Below are 21,813 nucleotides of genomic sequence, written 5' to 3' on the forward strand. Positions count from 1 at the left end.
AAATATACGTTCTATTTTTGGTCCCCAGACTGCCCCAACCTGCACCCAGCCTCCTATGGGCATTTGGGCGCAGACACCGACTGGCCCGACGTCTGGTCTGGTCGCAAGCGGCTTCTTTCCAGCGTTTCTGCAAGTTAATAAATTCTGGCCCATCTGTTTCCATGCAGAGCCCCTTTTCCATTACCAAACACACAGCCCCACTCCTCTTCTCCCCTCTGTGGACGTCTTTCTAATTAACTTCCTCTCCCTGCATCTCTTTGTACCCAAACTGGGGAAAGAGGAGGTTTGGAGGGGGAAGGAAATAAGACTGAAAGAGCAGGAGGAACATTTGTTCACTGTGATGTTTTGAGGCAAAGTAAACAATGCAATAACCTAGTTAGCCAATGTGCATATTTTTGTAAGCTATAGCACCGGTGTTATTAATAGCCACGTGAAGGCTACTTAACCATGCCATAAAAGCAAGGGGCATTGAGTGCCACTGTTTCACCTCCGTTTCGGAGAGGAGCGTTAATTGCCAGTTGGGGAATCTAATGAAAACCCTGTAGCCAAATAATGAGGCGGCTACACAGACTGAAGAGCAAGGTAACGATGAGAATCGGGAAAACAGTCACATACACACGCAATGCAAACATCCACCTGCCTTTTCCCATATTCTGTCCATTCACATACACACAGACACACACACACACAATCTCAGTCCATTTATACACACACACACACACACACACACATTGTATGTAAATCTCTTGCGGGTCTTTCACATACATAAACATAATGTAACCAATTCTGTCTCTCAGTTGACATTTTCACATTCTGTTCACCTATCTGTCCATGCACGTACACATAGTAAATAGTTGTCGGTCTATTTACAAACATGCACATACACACACACACACGCGCACACACACACGCACGCACACACTCGCAATCACAATATAAACATTTGTTAATTTCTGAAACATTTTTGGAACCGACCTAAAAAGGTGTGTATCACTTGCTGTGTTCAAACAGAGACTCAAAAGCAAAGGACAAAAAGATACCTAAAAATAAAATAGAAGTTGGTAAAAATGTTGGAACTTCTGGGACGTAAGAATTTGAGTGTACTGAGAATTGTATGTATTATTATCAGTGTACAATGATTTATAAATCTGCGAGGGTGTGTGCTTATGTACTGCTGCCGGCATGTGTACTCACTTTTTTCGAATAACCGATTATTGCATCAATATGAAATAATTCAAAATTAGGCTTGATATGTTCAGGATTTTGGCACCAAACAACAATCGGTGAGTTATTTATCTATTTTTTTTATAGATTATCTATCACCGAGCCGATTGACCCTTTTATGCATGGGATTTAAACACCTTACTGGATTGTTATCAGCCCACGAATAGCCAAAATTCTACCAAAAATATTGAGAAACAGTCACTATATGGAAAATCTGGGTGGGTGGTGGGATGACACATGACACGCTTCGATAAAAACTCAACATAATTCAAAAAATTGGGGAGGAGGAATCTCACTGTATGCTGAGGAAACCTTGAGTAATTATTAACAGAATGCTTCTGGCATGTACAAGATTGTGTTTGCAATTGTCTTATTTTGCAGATCTGATTACATCATTAATCGATCCGCTAATTATGAAGACACTTTAAAAAATGGTATGTTGAGTTTAGTCAATTTTATCCAAAAAAGCAAACATTTCCGTTTAATCGCATACACGTTAAATACAGATAATAACTAAGCATTTATAGACACTCACAATACGGATGTCGGTCCGTAAGATTACATCGCTTCCTCGTCAACATCAGTTTGTCTATTCATATACACACCTCATGCAAACATCAATGCGCCCATTCACAAAGAGCAACAACGTGACCTCATAACCGGCTCCTACCGACCGACCATGTCTTGTCTGCTCTGCATGAATGCTGTCGTTGAAACAGTCTTCAGCCCAAATGCCCTTTGCACGGAACTCCTACTTTTCCCTCTCACTCCAAATGAAAACATTAACCATCAACACCATTAGAATGTCACGGTGCCCCTGCCGTTTTGCCATTAGCTGGGAATATATCGGCGGCATCGTGCCATGATGGCTCTTCAGAATCGACGCCGAGTCGCACAGAAAAAAAAAAAAGTAGGGCATAAATAGCCAGAAGAGAACAACTCTCCTCACAAGGTTAGGAGTCCCCATTGTGGAGGGAATATAAGTGATGTGTCTCCATTAAGCTTTAATGCGCTTGGTGGCGATGATGCCACTTTTTTTATTGTGACGCCGTTGACTATTCATGGAAGCGGTGACGCCGGCTTTGGAAGATTCGATCCCTGCTGTTCCAGCGCAACCTCGTAAGCCCCACTTGTAATTTCCAGGCTTCTACCTGGGCGGCAAAGTTTATGGGGCTGTTTATAGGGCGAGGGTGCCGGCTGGGCGACCCCACCCCAACCCCACGGGGGACCTCCAAATCTTTTCGTAAAGGACAATAATGATGCATCGTTGTCAGTATGACAATAAGGCTGCTTTTCCAAGATACAAGGCTTCGAGCCGGTGGTGGCAATATTTCTGACATGTGTTGGAAGCATTTGCATGAATCCCATGCATATTACATCGCTCCGACCTGTTGGCTAGTCCAGGAATTGTCATCATGGGTTGCAGGCAATAATAGTAAGTTACCGCTGCTTGTCAAATGCCATCCTTCTTCTGCCATAATTTATGTGCATAGGTCCATTATCTTGGGGCCCAGCGGGCATTTTGTGTTCTTCACATTTTCAGCTCGATGTCGCCATGGAACTGAACCAAAGCCCGTGCCGAGAATCCCCTCCCCAAATTAATGTTTCACTTGCCTTTTGCAAATTGATTCCGCTACAGTGCCGTCTCCCTGTAAGTGAAAGACGGATGAACGCCAGGAGAGTTGATGCCGCTCATCTGCAAGGTCGTGTCTCCCTCATTACCTCCGCCAGGCACAAAGTGAAGTGTCACAAATTGAAGGACGGATGAAGGCCTTCGTTGGGTATTCAGTGACAAAACGGTGGGCCGCTGGAACTTAAACATTCGAAAAAGTTATTTATTTTTTAATTGCTTGTATACACATAGCTGAAGTGCCTGCCGTAGCGAATACGTATTTGGAACTGAGAGTCGCCGCTTGGAATTGAAGCGGATTTACATGGGACAGGAGAAGCAAACCAATCTCTTTTTTAGTCAATGAACTCTTAGTCAATGAGCTTCTTGTTTATTTTTAAACTTAGCTTGTAGCAGAAGTAAGGACACTTTGATTCTCTGCTCTTTCACTGTCTCTTCACAAAGCAAAATCTGGTAATTCTCCAACCTTGTCGTGATACAAAGTATACTCTGTCTGGTGTTTTTGTTCTGGGGTTTTTTTTCTAGTTTTAAAAACAAAACTGTGTGGAGGGTATAAAGAGATGAAGCCACGCAGTTTTGGGTGTAAATTTTGATGGCATAACCAGGATTATTCTTTTAATTACTTTTGACAGTTGTTCTTTCATGCTTTCACAACATACAGGACTGTCGGGGAATTGTTCTTTTTCATGGAACAACCTAGCCTCAAAACTGCTTTATTTCTCTTGTCTCTCCGATTTAGTTGGACTAGTGGACGCAGCATGAGGTGTGCGGCATATTTTGTAGAACCTTTAATGCAAATGCAGGTTTTTCGGCCGCCAAAGAATCCATGCGTGAAAAAAAAATCTGTGTCCAGTTCCAAAATTTTTACCAACTTCTATTTTATTTTTATTGTGTTTTTTTTTGTCCCCACCTATTTCCCCAAGTTTATTGGACGGATCGTCAAAATAGAAAATATATGGATGAATTTCCAAATGGCGTGTTCAGTTTACTCTGCTGTTTCCTGCGCTGTTTGTTGGACGCGTAGGAAACTTCTTTGACTTTTTTCCACCAAGGTTTTGTTTACTGAATCATTTTTATATGATTCGGATGGCTCAGATCCTATGCTGGATGCACTCCCTGATGCAAAACTCCCATTGCTGAGAAGGTTTAGCTGAACGGCGAGTTGCTTTTTTTATTGTCCTATCCTGTTTACTCCTCAGCATTGGGTGAGGTGAAACAAATCAGCGGAGAGCAAAGGCAGATGCAGTCGGAGTGGAAAAAGGGAGGACGTGGCGAATCTACGTAGCGGATGAGCCTACGCAACCGCCGCTGTGTCACGGGCAGGTCGTTTGAGGGGAAACGGAGGGGTCAACGACGGGGCAGATGAAAAAAGCCCGTGGGCTCGATGAGCATTGTGGGGGACATCATGTAATCAAATAAGACATGGTCCACTGGTGCTGTCTAAACACAGTGCATAGCTCACTATTTGCATCCTAATGATGTGCAGCGTTTTAACAGTACAAAGCTTCGACTTTGTTTACTGGAAAGCCTAAGAAAAACCTTCTGTTTTTCTCCTATGGATCTCTATTTTAATAAGGAGAGGACAGAATATTCCCCCAGGGTTGATGCTTGTTGTTAAACAAGCATTCGCATCAAACATCTGTCCCAAGTACAGTATATGGGTCCATTATCAGCCATTGCATTCAAAGCAGAAGGCTGTAATCACCAATTGAATCCTTTACAGGGTACTCAGTGGAATCCCTGTAAATTTAAATCATTTAAATCGTACGTACATCTTGGAGTACATTATAAGACATTTGTACTTGTCAGTTTTGGGGACATTATCATGACTAATCTTTATCATATCATTTCAAAATAAAATGAGTTCACGCATGTTTGTTTGGATTTCAAATGAATTTAGCAGACAAATAAATTAAATATAAATAGAGTTTTGTCAATATTTACTTACATTATTGTATACAAAATATTTGTGTTAAAAAATAAAAGTAGTTCAAAATATACAATATACTAGTGCTAATGATTCTGTTTTTATTTTAATACTGTATATATATTTTTTTAAAAACACAATTACAAAAAGCGCATCAGGTGCCCCCACCCAAAATGACCACCTTTCGCCACCCTGCCCTTTTATGCCCATATTAAGTGATGAGGTCTCACAAGTCCAGACTGATTTTGTTTCGCTGTTGTTTTTCCAAACGTGAGCAAAAACTATGGTGTCCCTTTCGGGTCAAAAAGTCTCAATTCTGGATACCCGGAGCTGCAGGTCCAAGGGTCAAAATGGCACTCAAGCTGTCCAAAATGTTGCCAAATATCACCACAAAGTTACTAAGATGGCGCCACAAAGTTTATCACATGCCCTATCGCCACGTTGTTGCCAGGGTAGCCATACTTTGTATTTGTACAATATGCCGACAAAACCATGTGACCTCAAGGAGTGTGTGACAAGTGTATGTTAGCGTATTGCAGACTTTTAGAAACATTTTATTTAGACATCTGGTAACTACTTTAAATGATGAAAAAAATATGCATATTTCTTCTCCTTTAAAGTTAAGGACATGATGAATGATTCCTGGATCATGTCCTCGGCTTAGTGTTCGAATACTGCTTTGTGTATGTAGGAAGGTTATTTTCTGCAGCCCTCAGTTTGTGCTTGTGAAAAAGCGTAAGACTACATACAAAAGCTGTTTTTCATATCATTTTTATGCATCACTTCTGAATACAAAAATATGTCAGTAATTACAAACGCTAAGGATGGAGCACGATGACAGTAAAGGAAGGCTTCTTCGTGTCACGATCCATTTGTCAACTCCAAAGCCCCCGTGTTAGACACCTTGTCACAATAATTATATTTCTACATGTTAATTAGAAACTTAGAATAAAAGAAACACAGCACACCCGGGGAAATGGATGAAGCGACAGCTGCTATCATAGCGGAGGGAATAACCATACAAATACGCAATGGACGTATGAAGGATGGCATGGTGACGTGATTGATGGTCGTTTTATGTGTAAATTGTCCGGTATACACATTTGCAAGGATGAAGGATTTGTAATTCTGTCAGAGTCCAAATCATTCCCTAAAAATGTGCATGTTAATACACACACAAAACAAACAAAGGTGATGCCATTCATCTGGAAGCTTTCCAGTTGCCATTAGCATTCCTGCGGGGTACACCAATGTAAAAACGCAGTCACGCTCATTCATCCGTCACCCTCCATGTTCTGCATAGTTTAATAGGCGGTTGTGTTTTTGATTTATTTTTATTTATTTTTTGGTTACATTATACACCACTCTCCACATAATGGTTATTAGTACGGACGCTCTCCTCAAGTGTAATGAACTGGGAAACCATCAAGCACAGTCAACAGTACAATTGTGTGCAAGTATGCCATTTTAATAATGCTACAGTGTGCCGTAATCGCCCGCTTTCTTTTTATTAACCTTGCGTGCGCCATGCACAAGTCACTAGGTTGTGGACAATTGTTAAGTATGGTTTTTTTTAGGTGAGTTAGTTACCTTGTAGTTAGTTCACATTTATTTTTATTTTTCTCCATTGTGAGCCAAATAAAGGTTTTCTTGTCTTTTTTTGTTTATCTTATTATTCATTCATTCATTGATCTTCCGAACCGCTTGATCCTCACTAGGGTCGCGGGGGGTGCTGGAGCCCATCCCAGCTGTCTCCGGGCAGTAGGCGGGGGACAGCCTGAATTGGTTGCCAGCCAATCACAGGGCACACAGAGACGAACAACCATCCACGCTCACATTCACACCTAGGGACAATTTAGAGCACCCAATCAACCTGCCATGCGTGTTTTTGGAATGTGGGAGGAAACCGGAACTCCCGAAGAAAACCCACGCAGGCCCGGGGAGAACATGCAAACTCCACACAGGGAGACCGGAGCTGGAATCGAACCCGGTACCTCTGCACTGTGAAGCCGACGTGCTAACCACTGGACTACCGGGCCACCATGTTTATCTTATTATCTTGTCTTAAAACTTTAAGGTGAAATAATCCGCATTGCTCTCATAGTTCAAAAGCGGTGAGATGGCTTTGACAGGCTTTTTGCAAAATGATTTGAATTTGGCTCTGAACCTCTTATGCTTATGTGTAGATTTGAAACAGATCTAAATGGCTGAAGCGGATTGAATCAGTGATTGCTTGGAATGTCATAATTTTTCAATTCAGTTTTATTCTTCTTCCCCGATGCATTTCAATGGCCATCAATTATGCGCAAATGTTGGCTATTTGTGGGGAATAAACAAGTTGTTTCAATGGATTGGATGGATTGGTCTACCTATTAATCAGATCAGTTATCTTTTTTTTTTGAGGGGGAACTTACTGATCACCTCCAAAATCCTGATCATGTACAGCCCACTTGCGTAAATTCACTGTGGCTTCCGTTCACATTCCAAAAACATGCATGTCAGGTCCCATGAAGACTGAATTGTCCGTAGATGTGAATATGAGTGTGAAAAGTTGTTTGTCTACGGTATGTGCCCCGTGATAGACAAGCGACCAGTCCACGGTTTAGCCTGCCTCTCCCCTGAAATCATTTTCATATACGGTAAGCCCCAGCTCACTCCTCGCGGGGGTTACCCGAAGCGCCCCTCCTGCAGATTTTCTCAAGAAACTATTTGGAGTGTAGTCCTGCCCTGTTTCCATACCAAGTGACAAACAGTGATCAAACAATACCTTTAATGTTCACACTTTTACACTTGGCGGAGGTAATTGCAGATTTGCATACGATGCGAATGCTTTCCCTGGAGACTTGACTCTTGTTTGAAAGATGGAAGCTGGAAAGCTGGTGAACATGTGGCGAGCGAGCGGTGATAAGGAAGCTCCGAGCGGCAGAACCTCTCTGTCTTCCTTGTCTCTCTCTGGTGCCTGTATCCAAGAAAGACAGATGGATTTGCTTTTCCCTCGATATATATCCCATCGCACGCGCACTGCACACACACTACAACGCCTTTGCGTGCATGCACACACAAATGTACTACTGTATATATAGAGAGCGAGTGTTAGAACGGGTGGGATTAATACACAACCAAAGGCCCAGATATCTTGGAGAACACAGGCGCAGTGACTTTGACAAACAAATAGACTCCAGCGGGCACACGCTCAAACACTCAGTGCTTGGGAGGCAGCTGCGCAAATACTCCGGCCCACATTCTCTGCTTCCGAGGAGCGTTCCAAATACAACAGCAAATATTTCCCCTGCTGTCATCTCCTCTATTTTCTCCCCCTTATTTATCAGAAGTGTGCCTGGGTAGTGGTAGGAGGGTTTTCGTAGCGATTCGTAATGTGCGGTCCGCTCGCATCGCCTGGCGGGGCTGGAAGTTGTGTACGCCCTCCCTTCTAGTACCTTTCCCCTGAAGAAGATGAAATGTAATTTTAGCGACGCGGGCTCATTGGCGGGAGTCTGGAGCTGTGTGATAGGACCCGACTGGAGGCACATTTGATTACGCTTAATTCCATCCTCATGTGGACCACGGCTGCAGCATTCGTTAGAGTAGGAGGCCCACATTTAATGAACAATTTGCACCACATGAGAGATGGTGAGCAATTTTTGCATCATTAACTGATGTAGGAAAAAAAACGTTGTGAATGTATGACTGTAAAAAACATACACAAATGACTGCTAACATATTGGGAGTTGTCAAAAGCTAATATGCTAAGAGTTGCTGCGGGCTGATGTAATTTTTATTTTTTTTTATTTCAGCCTATCATCAGTAACTATGTTTCATGGGAATTGATAAAACGCTAACATGATCGAGATTGAACGGCTAACATATAGCACCCTGACTAGGGAAACTGCTATGGTTGATTGGCATCGGACTTACGTTTTATCTTGTCATCTAGTACGCTAACGGGATGTGATGGTGAGACGCTTGCAGTTTGTATACTAGCATATAGCATGATTGCAGAACTGAATGAAAAACATTTTGGGTTATATTGATCAGGACTTTATATTTTACTGGGCCACTGCTGACTGTAATTAATGAGAATTGCTAAGGCGCTAACATGCTAGCAATTGGCATGCCAACTTATAACAGTTGTTTTAAAGAATAGAGCTGTCGAGTAAAAAGCTGATGTCAGGAGTATAATGTCGTTCTTGGTGTATCTTCCTCCGCTGCCTGTCTTCCCTTGGCCTTGAATGCTCTCATTTGCCACGTCCACAATGGAAACATTCAAATGTATTGGCGCTATCAATTAATCACCCCGTCGCTAATTACGATCCAACTAACCTCTGTTTCCGCGCGACGTCCTGCAGGACAACCAGCGACCCCAAGCTCCTCATGAGCCCACACCCCCACCTCCACCACCACCATCCTCCATTCTTTCTGTGATCACACAGTGAGTTCAAAGAAGAGTAGGAAATAATGGAGGAGTTAGAAGCCTTTCAGGAGACCTTAACATGCTCGTAATTTCACCTATTTTTACAAATAAACATTTCCTGGAAAGTTTTAAAAAATCCCCACGAACTTCCGTGCACGCATCCATCATGACGGGTTACATGAAAAACTCTAAAGGACTCATTTTAAACAGGACGTCATCCATTTTTGGTTTAGAGCGACCATTTTGTGTCGAATTCCGAGGTGAACTCCTATGAAGTGGCGGCCCGGTTGTCGAGTGGTTAGTACGTCGGCTTCACAGTGTAGAGGTACCGGGTTCGATTCCAGCTACGGCCTCCCTGTGTGGAGTTTGCATGTTCTCCCTGGGCCTGCGTGGGTTTTCTGCGGGTGCTCCGGTTTCCTCCCACATTCCAAAAAAAAAACATGCGTGGCAGGCAGATTGAACACTCTAAATTGTCCCTAGGTGTGAGTGTGAGTGTGCATGTTGTTCGTCTCTGTGTGCCCTGCGATTGGCTGGCAACCGATTCAGGGTGTCCCCCGCCTACTGCCCGATGACAGGTGGAATAGGCTCCAGCACCCCCCGCAACCCTAGTGAGGATCAAGCGGTTCGGAAGATGGATGGATGAAATTAAACAACCATGTAATTCTTTAGGGCGGCCCGGTAGTCCAGTGGTTACGGCTTCACAGTGCAGAGGTACCAGGTTCGATTCCAGCTCCGGCCTCCCTGTGTGGAGTTTGCATGTTCTCCCCGGGCCTCCGTGGGTTTTCTGCGGGTGCTCCGGTTTCCTCCCACATTCCAAAAATATGCATGGCAGGCTGATTGAACACTCTAAATTGTCCCTAGGTGTGAGTGTGAGCGTGGATGGTTGTCCGTCTATGTGTGCCCTGCGATTGGCTGGCAACCGATTCAGGGTGTCCCCCGCCTACTGCCCCGGAGACGGCTGGGATGGGCTCCAGCACTCCCCCCGCGACCCTAGTGAGGATCAAGCGGTACGGAAGACGAATGAATGAATGAATGAATGAATGACTCCTATGAAGTAATTTTACCAAATGAGCCTCAATGGGAAGCACGAGTCTTGGTCAGGGCCACATTTTTCTGTCTATTGATGGTGAAGCATGGTGTCTAAAATTTATTATTGGGTGATTTTTCTTGACAAAAAGGTGTTGAATGGGCACAATTCTGAAAAGATGTGCCCCCTTACAGCATTTCACCAATCGACATGAAAAGGACATGTGGAGAGCTTTAAAAAATAAAAATAAAAAATCAGCTACACAAATTTTGGTGGACAGTATTATACATGTGTGCGGTCTCAAACAATTATTCCTAATTTCAGTATCAATATGTTTATTTTAATTTGAAGCTAATTTGAGGCTAATTCCAAGGTTTCTAAATTTGTACAAATGTTGCCTGATCAGAAGGAGGTCTAATAAACGGATGGGTAATGCTAAATTGTGGCTATTTTTTTTTCATGCCACCCGCTGGCAGTGTAGCATGGCTTCAAAGTTTGGTGATCAATTTGAATATTCACCGCAACTAAGCGGGAGTGCGAGCTAATTCATTGCCACTTGTAGCTTGAATTCATGTTTGTCTTAGTCTGCTTTTATGGTTCGGGCTTTTAAACTCATGTTTCCCTGATCAAACATTGTTTAAACATGCACTGTGTGGTGTTGTTCCCCCCCCTTTGGGAATGAATGTTTCTTAATGTAAAACAATCAACTCGAAAGATCCAGGGTATGAAAAGTGTGTATGTGTTAGGAATGGGCGCAATGCTCATTTAGTCATTTAATAGTTGTTACTATTTCTGTCAACTGTGTGAAATCGGCCTTTGATCAATCATACCTTGAAATAATCGAGGCAAAATGGAGTGCACTACTTGGCTGCAACTATCAGATGTACTATTGATTCAGTCTAGTTGGCAGTCTAAAGAAGTCTTGAGTTACAACCATGCAGATTCTTCTTCAAATAAAAATATCGACTAAAAACACACTTTACAGTCGTCGGGGACAACCCATACGCACATTTCAGATCCCCGTCACAGCCACATACTTTTACACACGTGGTTAATATGGGCACATAAAGTACAACCAACACCTACACGTGCACTGCGTGAATGTACACAGAGATGGATGTACACTAGCGCTATTAGCAGCACTGGATTTACAGTTGCCTGTCAGCCTTCAGCTTTTAATGCCACGCGGGGCCTGTTTTACAGCTCTGCCCCAGGGCCCCCCGATCGGCTTTCAATTAGCAGGTGAGCTGCAGCCCAGTACCCAATCAATAGCCCAGTGTAGGCAAAATCCCTGCACTCGGTGGGGCCCATCAGCAACTTGGAAGTGGGCCGGGGGAGATCCCTGTTCAGTAGGATTGTTGTGCAATGCTGGAAGGGTCTTACTCTGTACCATCCATCCACTTTGTACAGGCAGTCGTAGTGCACATACAAACAAAAAAGCCACTCATATTTGGATGGTGGAGAGTCTTCAGTGAACCTGACATGGATGATGTTGACATGAGGGAGGAAGCCGCAGTTTCATAGATTTGAATGTACAAACCACAAGTCATTCTAGGTTGTTCCCATTTGGGAACCTAGTGTAGCTGTAATTATCTTTACCATAGCAGCTTTGGTTGAGTTCATAAAATTCATGCTCCAAGACAGTATTTGTGGAAACATTTTTAAATGAGCAGATTGCATTCAAATCACAATGTTGGATGCTTTCAACTCGACGTTAGCGTCAGTGTTCGACCTGTATTACTAATTTCATGTTTTATATTTATACAGACCAGTCTGCTTGATTAAAAAAAAAACATCTGGTTTTTAAAGCAGTCATCCACATGAAGGTGTGCTGGAACCTTCGAGTAAGAAGCAAGGTACATCCTGGACCAATCGCACATTTTAAAAGGCTGGAGGGTGAAATCATTGTTATATCACAGTTTTTTATTTGGGCTATGGGGCGGTCTGGATAGAGTCCCTCATTATGAACTCTTACAAGCAACTGGTGGAAAGGACACCATTCAAATCAGCTCACTGTTCCTGAGCTCATCTGAATGAATACAATTTCTTAACAAATGGGGGAAAAAAGCGAATACATCAGAACATGTAACTAACTATGACTTGCTTTGAAAAAAACAAACAAACAGTTAAACTAATTGAATCTGAAAATACATTTCTTAGTAATTAGCGCCTATGCTGGGTTTCCATGGCAAAAATGTGTTGTTTTGACAGGACGTTTGATGGTTAAAAGTCAGTGTGGCTCATTATCCCAAATAGCTTGAAACCTGTTAGGGCGGAAGTTACACTCATTTAAAAAGCTTTGTGTTTTAGAGAATGAGAACCATGCAAAAATGTGCTTTATATACATTGTACAAATCATCTTTTTTTGAAATTTTTCACATCTAAAAGTTTACCTGGCAAAAAGTATACAATCCAAGCATTAATTAAAGCAGCTGGTGTTGAACGTACACAATTGAGATGCATACAAATGTTTAATGTCTTTTTTTTAAAGAAAATGCCAATTGATCCAAAAGGAACTTGAAAGTGAGCTGCATTAGAAAGACGGCACTAACATGCACCATGACAGTTTTAAAAATAATTGGATGAAATGGAAACGCAGTTTTTGTCAGCTTCTCATCATTAAAACCCATTTCTAGTCAACTTAATTCCATCTTGTGTGTCGAACACACAAAAAAAGTCACTGTTTGAAAGTGGAAGTGTGGAATTATTTAACGTTATACTCGAAAATTTCTATCAACTGATTCTTTGAACTTGCCATTTGTGTAGCGGTGGAATCTGCCACCAACATCCCAAAACTGATCAGAGGAAAATAAACTGAAGTGTTTCGATTCGCATCCGCCCCGTCGCTGTCAGCCCAGTCGTTTTAATTGTGCTTTTGCTCCCATCCTCCAATACATGCTCAATACTGTCATAGTATTGTATTCTACCACTGATCACTTTAGCTCTGTTGATACTTTGCACATTGTCTCACGGTTGTCACTGGGTGGTACCACCGCACTACGGTTCACTTACATGACAAAATGTCCTTCCATACCTATTTGTCATGTCCTTGTTTATGATGACACTAATGCAGCGTGTTATACCGAAGACAAATTCCTTGTGTGTTCTACATACTTGGCCAATAAAAATGGCGTGGGAGGTGGGGGGGTGGCAGCAGAGAACAGGGACTCTGCCAAGGCAAGCAGCTTGCCTTCACTGTACAACAGAGCCTTTTTTTCCCCCGAAACATCACTCTGCAATCATTGTCAGAGAAATAACACACATCAAGCCGCTCTTTTGGTCATTATTTTATCTTCAGCAGGCTTCCTTGTGAATCGTGCACACCAGAGATGAGTGTAAAAAAAAAAAAACGTTTGTGAGGGCGGGTGGCGTGACATAGCGGTCTTTGAAGGCAACACAGCAGGGGGGCGTGGCCAGGTGGAAAAGGGCTGGGTGAATAGATAAGTAGGTTCCCTTACGCATTTCGCGCCGGTTTTATCGGATTGAAGAGTCAAACGTGTCTTTGAAGGCTTTCCGGCGGGGGATTCTTTGATTTTTGTGTAGTTGCTCAGATATTGTATATCCACACACCGGCAACAGTAAATCACTAAATAAACCAACTATTGGCCCCCAATTTTAAATTCCCATCTGAATCTAATGCCACAGTACAGTGCTGACTTTTTTTAAAACGCTGCTTTGAAGGCATCGGTCAGAACTGACATGCTAACCAATAACGATGGCGATCGAACGTCCCCATTATTTACTTCTCAGCAGTCGGGAGACCATTTTTATTCGAGTGCTGTTGGAGGGGGAAAAATGGTGCTGCAGTAAAGTGGCGAATGCGGAATATGATACTACAGCAACAAAGTCAACTACTATTTGTCTTTATGTTTGTCATTTGAGAGCAGACTTAGGACAGTAAGAATGTGGACTACAGAACTGCAGCATCGAGGATAAACGGATATTAGTTCAAGGTTTTTGTGGTCATTCGAACTAATGAGGGCAGTGAGGAAAATATAGCGTGCAGATACAGTTAATTAACTTTAGCATGTTTGTGCTTGTTTTTGTAAAACATCCCCTGAGCAAGCAGAAGTGGTTCAGGGAACCCATCTGGTATCGGATTTGCATGCTCAGAACCCTGGCTGACCAAGGACAAAAAAATAGTACCTAATAATACCAGGTTTTACCAACAGTAGAGTGGAGTGGTGCTTGCATTTGGGGCAGGTTATGCAACACACTTCTCACAAATCCTTCTGTTTGGATGTGTTGCACTTCATCCGGTGTGTTTATGACACATTTGCTTTCTAATAATAATAATGCATTTTATTTTTAGCGCATGTTTTGACATCCTAAATATACACCAGCAAATATTGCCAACGACGGATGGTCAACTGCTGTTGTTTAAACATCGCCAACTACTGGCCCGGCATGCAAATTACATCATTTTCCATAATCCGTGGTGGCTTTGACAACTTTGCCATCTGTGGATTGAACTTCTGTTTTGTTTTTCAAGGGTTTTTTTTGCATGCAAGTAAAATAAAAAACCCTCTTCAATTTGTCGATGTATTCTACCCAATTGTGTGGGAACTTGCACATAACCCTGATCTCAACCCCATCACACAACTTTTGAATGAACCAGAAAAAAAAAGATCCTGTCATCACTTTTTAAAATATTGCATAGAAACGCTTCCTAGAAGAGTAGACGTTATTATATCCTGCCTGAGCGATGACCATTTGTCTTCGTAGTTTTGTTCTTGAATACCGGTACTCGTATAGTCGGCCGCTCCAGTAACTGGAGTTATATCGGTCTGGTGGAAGGGAAACATGGCAGCCCTTCCCTTCTACACATCTCTTTTCAAAGGCGCCATCAAAGTCTGGCAGAAATGTCAGTGCTGCAGGCGGGGGACCGGCCCCTGAATGTCAGCCCTTTTCAGGTCAACACTGCCAGCGAGCGAGCCTGCCTTGCATAGGACAGTCTGATGCAGAGAGAGAGAGAGAGAGAGAGAGAATTTGGAAGGGAAGACAGTGGGAGTAGAAGAAGATAAAAGCAAAGACATGACAACACTGATGAAGGAAGAACTTGATGGAACCGATAAGACATAAAAAGGCTTTACAGTATGGAATAATGAACAGAAATATAAAAGACTACAAAGATCGTGTATTAAAAAAACAACAACAACAACAAAACGGGAAGATATTGAAAAAAGTTTTGGGACATCTCCAGAAAATGATCTGCACTGCCACTTTACTACTATGCTATATTATTTTCAATTTTGCGCAACTTGGTGGTTGTCATGAATAATCGCAGCGAGGAGAGGTTGCATTTCGTATGATGGAAACTGTACATTGTGCAATGAACCTTGCGTTCCAGAGACATTTTTTCGGAGGGGGGTTATCATCAATAAGTGGCAAAAGAGGTGATGGCACACAGCCATCATAATGACAGACTAATATGATAATAAAATTGTGCTCATGGATCGAGCGAGCCAGTAACTTTTTTTTTGTAGTCTGTGGATTATTTGCAAATGTTCTACTTAATTCTGTTGGGTAAAATGACAGTTACAATGTATAGCTAGCAAGCGGAGTGCTTGTATAATCGTGACACATACATCTCGCAACAGGATATGTTTTGCCTCTGTGGATTCTTTCGAATTATTCTCTTCACACATAATCATTTGGCACCTACATTCCGCATGTGCCTTGAAATGTTTCATGTCTCTTTAGATCATTTGACGACAAGCCATGATAACTTTATTTATATAGCACATCTCATACACAAGGTAAACGCAAAGACAAGAGTTAAAGACAAATAAGAGAGAAGTAAATAAACAAAAAGTTTCAATTGTGTAAGTTGGCGGTTTTAATTAATATGTTCATATGGCCTGAACATCGCAAATATGCCGTGCATGTCTCGAGCTATCCCCCTCCCCCCGTGGATTATTTCCAGTCGCTCTGTTAACATCTCAAATGTAGTGTTGTCCATCACTGCTACCCTTTGTGAGTACATTTTTTAGTTGTTCTCTAACCTCCTCTAAAAGTAAGACCAGGGGATATTGTTAAGATTTGACAAGTGTGAGCACGTGAAGCCATTTGAAAGTCTTTTGTACGGTGGCCGACAGGGCCTAACACGCTGCAAATAGCCGTCTGCTGCAAACACAGGAATACTGGGGGGGTGGAAACAATAAAAGACAAACACACACAACTGCAGAACAAAAACACTGCAAACACATGAATGATGCAAACCAAAAAAAAAACTTATAAAACCAGAAAAACAACAAAAAAGCAAGAAATTCTGCAAACACAGCAAAAGAGTGAAAACGAACATTACAAAAAAGAAAATTAAAAAAAACACACCCAAGACGCTGCATACATCCAATGCACATCAACTCAAAAACGACGGGAAGGAAAAAAATTATGCAAGTTCATTCTCCTAAAGTTTCCCAAACCACTTGAGGGGCCACGGTGGGCCCAGTCCACACCAAACACATCAAAGCCATTGACATGAACCCATAAACCCAGATTGCTGAATTAATAACTGATATTTTGTCAAAAAATAGTATGGCATACATGTACACAAATACTAATGCTAGAGACGATATGGGGTAAAATGCACGGAGACAGGACACACAAACGCACACATACACAGGCCATGAGGAGCCTGTCAGATTACAGCCATGTAATTGAATGGTAAGGGAGCAGACAACACATCTAGCACAGCCGGACTCTCGAGGCGCCGCCGCCATAACAGAGCTCAGGGGAAATTCGGGGTCCCACTTAATAGTGAATTGGAGATGGGACATGGTGTGTGTGGGTGTGGGTGTGTGTGTGTGCATGCGCGTGCAAGTGAGTTTGCCAGATGCCAGGAAAATGGAGAGCACCCTGGGCAAGTCAAAATGGCCCCTAAAATGTGGCCATTTGAGAAAGTGTTTGACAGTGGAAAAACACAAAAGGAGACTCGACACAAAAGAATGATAGAAAAAAAAGATTGGCAGAAAAACAAAGAGATAGATAGAGGGAGGGAGGGAGGGAGAGCGGGTACACAGGCGAAACGAGAGGCAGAGAAATGGAACATGGCAGATAGCACGATGGAGATGCACGACCTCGAAATGAGAATAAAAAACGAAAAGAAAGTGGAGGAGGGAAAATGAAAAGGAGCCACGGTGAAGGTAATTAACATTCACGGTTGTTTCAAATGAATCATTTGAAACGGAATCCTTTGTAATAACCCGAATTTTAAAATTTGACCCCTGGTGAAATCCCGGCAGCATTGGCTTCAAACACTAACTTGAAATACCCACCCTGGTTTGAAACTCCATTTTGGAACCTTCACCATGAGTTTAAAACACAAATATTGGTTTTAAACCCTAATTTGGAAGGTTGAAACATGTTTGAAACCCTAAAATTGAGTGAAAGTCTTCATTTTAACCCTTAATAAGACTTGAAAACTGAATGGGAAACCCCAACTTGAAATCCTGTCCTCAATTTGAAACCCTAATTTTGTGTTCAAAAACCCTCCTTTAAAGCTCCAGTCCCGGTTGGAAATCCTAATTTGAAACCCTAACCACATCTCGAAAACCTCAATGTTCTTAATCCTAATCTTGTCTTGAAACCCTAATTTGAAATGCTGAACCTTGTCAGAAACATGCGAACTGCACACAGCAAGACCAGCAAGCCCAGACTCGAACCCATGACCTCTGCACTGTGAGGCAGACGTGCTAACGTGTCATCCGCCGCGCCGCACTACCTCAAAATGTATCGCGAGGAATTAAAGTAGAAGGTCTACCGGGTATAAAGTTCCCCCTGAATATGATATGCGGACATGTGGATGTCATCAAGCCCGTGAAGTGGAAATAATAAAGAATTAGGATTGTCTCCAAAGACGGGGAGGAATTAATCCCAAAATGAATTATGAAGGGAGGTAGAGAGGAAAAAGGCAGTGAGGGAGAAGAGGGGGGGGGGGGGAATAAAAAAAATCAACATCAGCTATTTCCTTTTCCACCGCTTGAAGGCAGATAGGGGGGCGGTTTGTGCGAATAGTCTGAATGCTATAAAAATTAAATTAATAACAAAAGGGAAAATGCACACAGGAACAGAAGTGAGAGGGAGGTGGAGAGAGAAAGAGACAAATGACGGAGGGGACTGTTGCTGCCAGATTGCACCACATTATTGCCCCCCCCCCCCACAAACCCCTCCCTGCCCCCCCCTTTTCTTTTTGGGAAGGGCTGGCCGAGCCCATTGTCATAAATGCCACTTGCACCACTTGCAAATTGCGCAACGGAATAATACAGCGTGCATATGGAATGGGGGTGAGGGGGAGGGGGGGGGGGTGCAAAAAAGAAGGGAGTGATAATTAAGACTTAGGGGGTGAATGACAAGAGCCTCAAAGCCGTTTGTTGAAGATGGAACACGGCATCTCCTGTAACGCTCTCTGAGAAACAGAAGGGCTCCGTGTCACAAAACATTACCCACACAGCTGTTGGCTTCATGTCAATGGTGCATTAGCCCCACCAGCTTATGATGCCCCCACGTCCTGATACGCTTTGGTCGCCTCACACCACGGTGAGAAAAAAATGGTGTGTTGAATTTGCTCTATTTTATTTTATCAAGTCACTTCAGACAGCAAAATAATCTGGAAATAGATGTTTTGTTTTTTTTAAATCGCATCTGTATCTGGATCCAGTCGATTTAATTTGGTGCAACCACTTTGCTTGGTCCATATCTCCCACAAATAGTATTGCTGTACTTCGATTTTGTTTACTGATCAATTGTTGCCAAGAGGAGTTCAAGGGGCTCAAGCATGGTCGCCCCATGGAGCAAACCAGGGAGGGATCCGAACTAATGCTGATGAGATATACCGTATTTAAAATATATGCAATGCATATCACAATAAAAACTAGAATCCGCCTGCTGGAAAAAAAATTACAGAGACGAAGTGTGCATACACCTAACTAGGGAGTGAAAAAAAAAAAATGACGGACTCAGATGGAGCCGGGCTGTGCTTTGATCGGAAGTTTGGGCTCGCCGGAGCTCAGGGCTGGACTCTAAAGCAGGGGAATTGAATCTTCTTGTCTTTACCTGGTACGAACTGACACATAGTTTGTCCGCTCAAACCAGCCCGCAAGCTCCTCTGCTCAGTAATCACCCGTAACTGCTGTTTTTGGTTCTCTAGCTCAAGTCAGGCATCTACTTGTTAAATCAGGATGCTTGCTTTCCGTGCTCTCAGGGGAGGAACTGCCCAACAAACCTAACGACGCAAAACGTGCGCAGTCCATGGCTCTACATTAATTGCCATGCACAACATTCACATTCCGTTTCTTACACTGCAGAGGTGAATCTCCGCACGGCCTCAGGCCAAACCCGCCGACCTCCTCCGGGGTCGTGTCCCTGAGCTCGATAAAAGAGTGCTTGATTAACACAACTCCCCTGGTAATTGCTCCTTTTGTGCGTGAATCGAACTGCCGCACTTCCCTCGATGGTCCACAGGTCGTGCCCGCCAAGTTGCCAGAGACCTCGTTGACTCTGGTGTTGCTACTCTTCTTACTCTACAAAACATCCACAGCCAAGTGTGTTTATGGGTCTCGTAGTCACTTTAAGAATGCAAAGAAAGGTACATCACTATAAAACAAGAGCTCCTCTTGTTGGCCGATTGTGAAATTACACTACTTTTACACTTGCAGCTGGCTCTGGTCTAGAAAAAGTAATTACAGGTAATTCATTCATTGATTAAATAAAAGCAATAGGGGAAAAGGTACTAAGTCGGGGCAGAACTTTCAGGGATCATCGTGGCACGCCATCTGCTTATTTTACAACAACATAAGCACAACGAGCCAACTTGTTACATTCACAACACCACAAAATCACAAGTTGGGGCACATGGAGTCAAACTCGTCTTACAACACCACCCTTGAGAACAAAGATGCTAGGATTTTGAAAAGATGCACTCTAAGTGTGCGTGTACATTGACATGTGGCGAAGGCCCTCTGTTACATCTCGCTAACAACCCAGGCTATACTTCGCGACTCCTTGACAATGAAAAGATGTTTGTCTCAAGTCAAGGCGTATCACTTTTACACTACCTTGACGTCAGTTAACACTTCCCTCCTAGCTAGTGCTTTACCGCCATCTTGTGGCATTTTAAGAATGTTATACAAATAACACAACATCTCAAATTGATGACACGTTCTTCAGTATAAAACTTGGATTCGTCAATTGCGAAACGCAAAAAGGCAGGGGTTCACTCTAACAATACATCAAAAGTGAAATTTGTGTCAGGTAATGTGTTTATGTGCCACATACACACTGCGCAGTGCATGAAGTGATGCCTCCGTTACTAAAAACACTTAAATGCTATCATTGTGTTTTCCCACACTCTGGGCTATCACTAAATGCGACCGTGGGAAAAATACAGTATATTTCACCAAAAACAAAGTTATGGATGTTTACATTGTGACCTTATTCATATCGTTTTATAGGACACATTTGACTCTGATAGAGCGCCCCCTTCTGCTGAAATATGGTTACTGCCCATCATCCTTTTGTAGGTCAAGTTCTCAAATGACAGGAGAGTTTATATAAAACTGTGCAAAATCAGAATTTTATTTTATGTTCTTATACCCACTTCACATCACTGACCATCATCTTTAGTTTCCACACCGGGGATAAGCGGCAAGAGAATTTTAAAAAAAATTAAAAAACAAGCATCAGTTCTTTGCTGGGTATATTTCATCCATATTTACAGCCCTTCTTTGTACAGACATACATAGTTCAGAATATTACCATGTACTTATTTTTCCCTTTTCCTCCAGGATACAAAGGACACGTTTTTTTAGGCAAGTGTTAAGTGCAATGTCTCATACAATGTAGAGAAACCAAAATTGTCGACATACAATAAATTATAAACTGAGAAACCAAATCATCTATACAGGGTTATAATTTGCTCATATATGCACTTAATACATCCAATTTGTTTCGGCTGGACTCGCAAAACATATTTTGTAGTATTTTCTCTGAAGTTGGTTTTGACAGGACAAAGTAATGCCCACAAACATAACATTATACCCATCATGGAAAAATGAATACATTACTGTAAGTTGCTGTTTAGTTACACAATCTTGTCATTCATTCATTTGGTTGGGAACTCAGTATATCTTTGATGTCAAAATTAGCTGACATTTTTCATTTTACCAACAACATGGTGCTCAATAGACAATAGTTTTGTGTAATAAATGGACCGCTCAGACAATGGACAGAAAAATCAAATTCCAGTATCATAGATTTATCTGCCCTAGAGGATGTCTGCTATGTGCAGGAACTGAGAAACAATTAACCAAAGAAAAAAATTCTTTTTCACTTCAGTATTAAGGACATTTTACCCCGTGCAATTGTGTTTGGAGGATAACCAGGATAACACTATCGATGAATCTCATCATATCAAAGTGCCTTTAGTGATAGTTCAAAATCGCCCTTATTGAATTCTGGCAAATGAATTCCATTGGCCAAGGACCAAATGACAGAGCTGCGCTTGCCCTTTAAATCACAATTGTATAGACATAATTGGTGCCATTACTCAAACAGCATCCAACATGAAAAATAATGTGCGATCATCTCTCGCTCTG

General features: G+C 42.3%; 1 protein-coding gene across 1 annotated transcript in view; it reads left to right on the forward strand.

Moving 5' to 3' along the window:
- The window catches only part of pkma (pyruvate kinase M1/2a), a 323,744-nt gene that overhangs the window by 264,951 nt on the left and 36,980 nt on the right, over positions 1-21,813 (forward strand). The gene's annotated exons all lie outside the window — the stretch shown is intronic.

The sequence above is a fragment of the Hippocampus zosterae genome, chromosome 4 (assembly GCF_025434085.1).
Source record: "Hippocampus zosterae strain Florida chromosome 4, ASM2543408v3, whole genome shotgun sequence".
NCBI classification, from domain to species: Eukaryota; Metazoa; Chordata; class Actinopteri; order Syngnathiformes; family Syngnathidae; genus Hippocampus; species Hippocampus zosterae.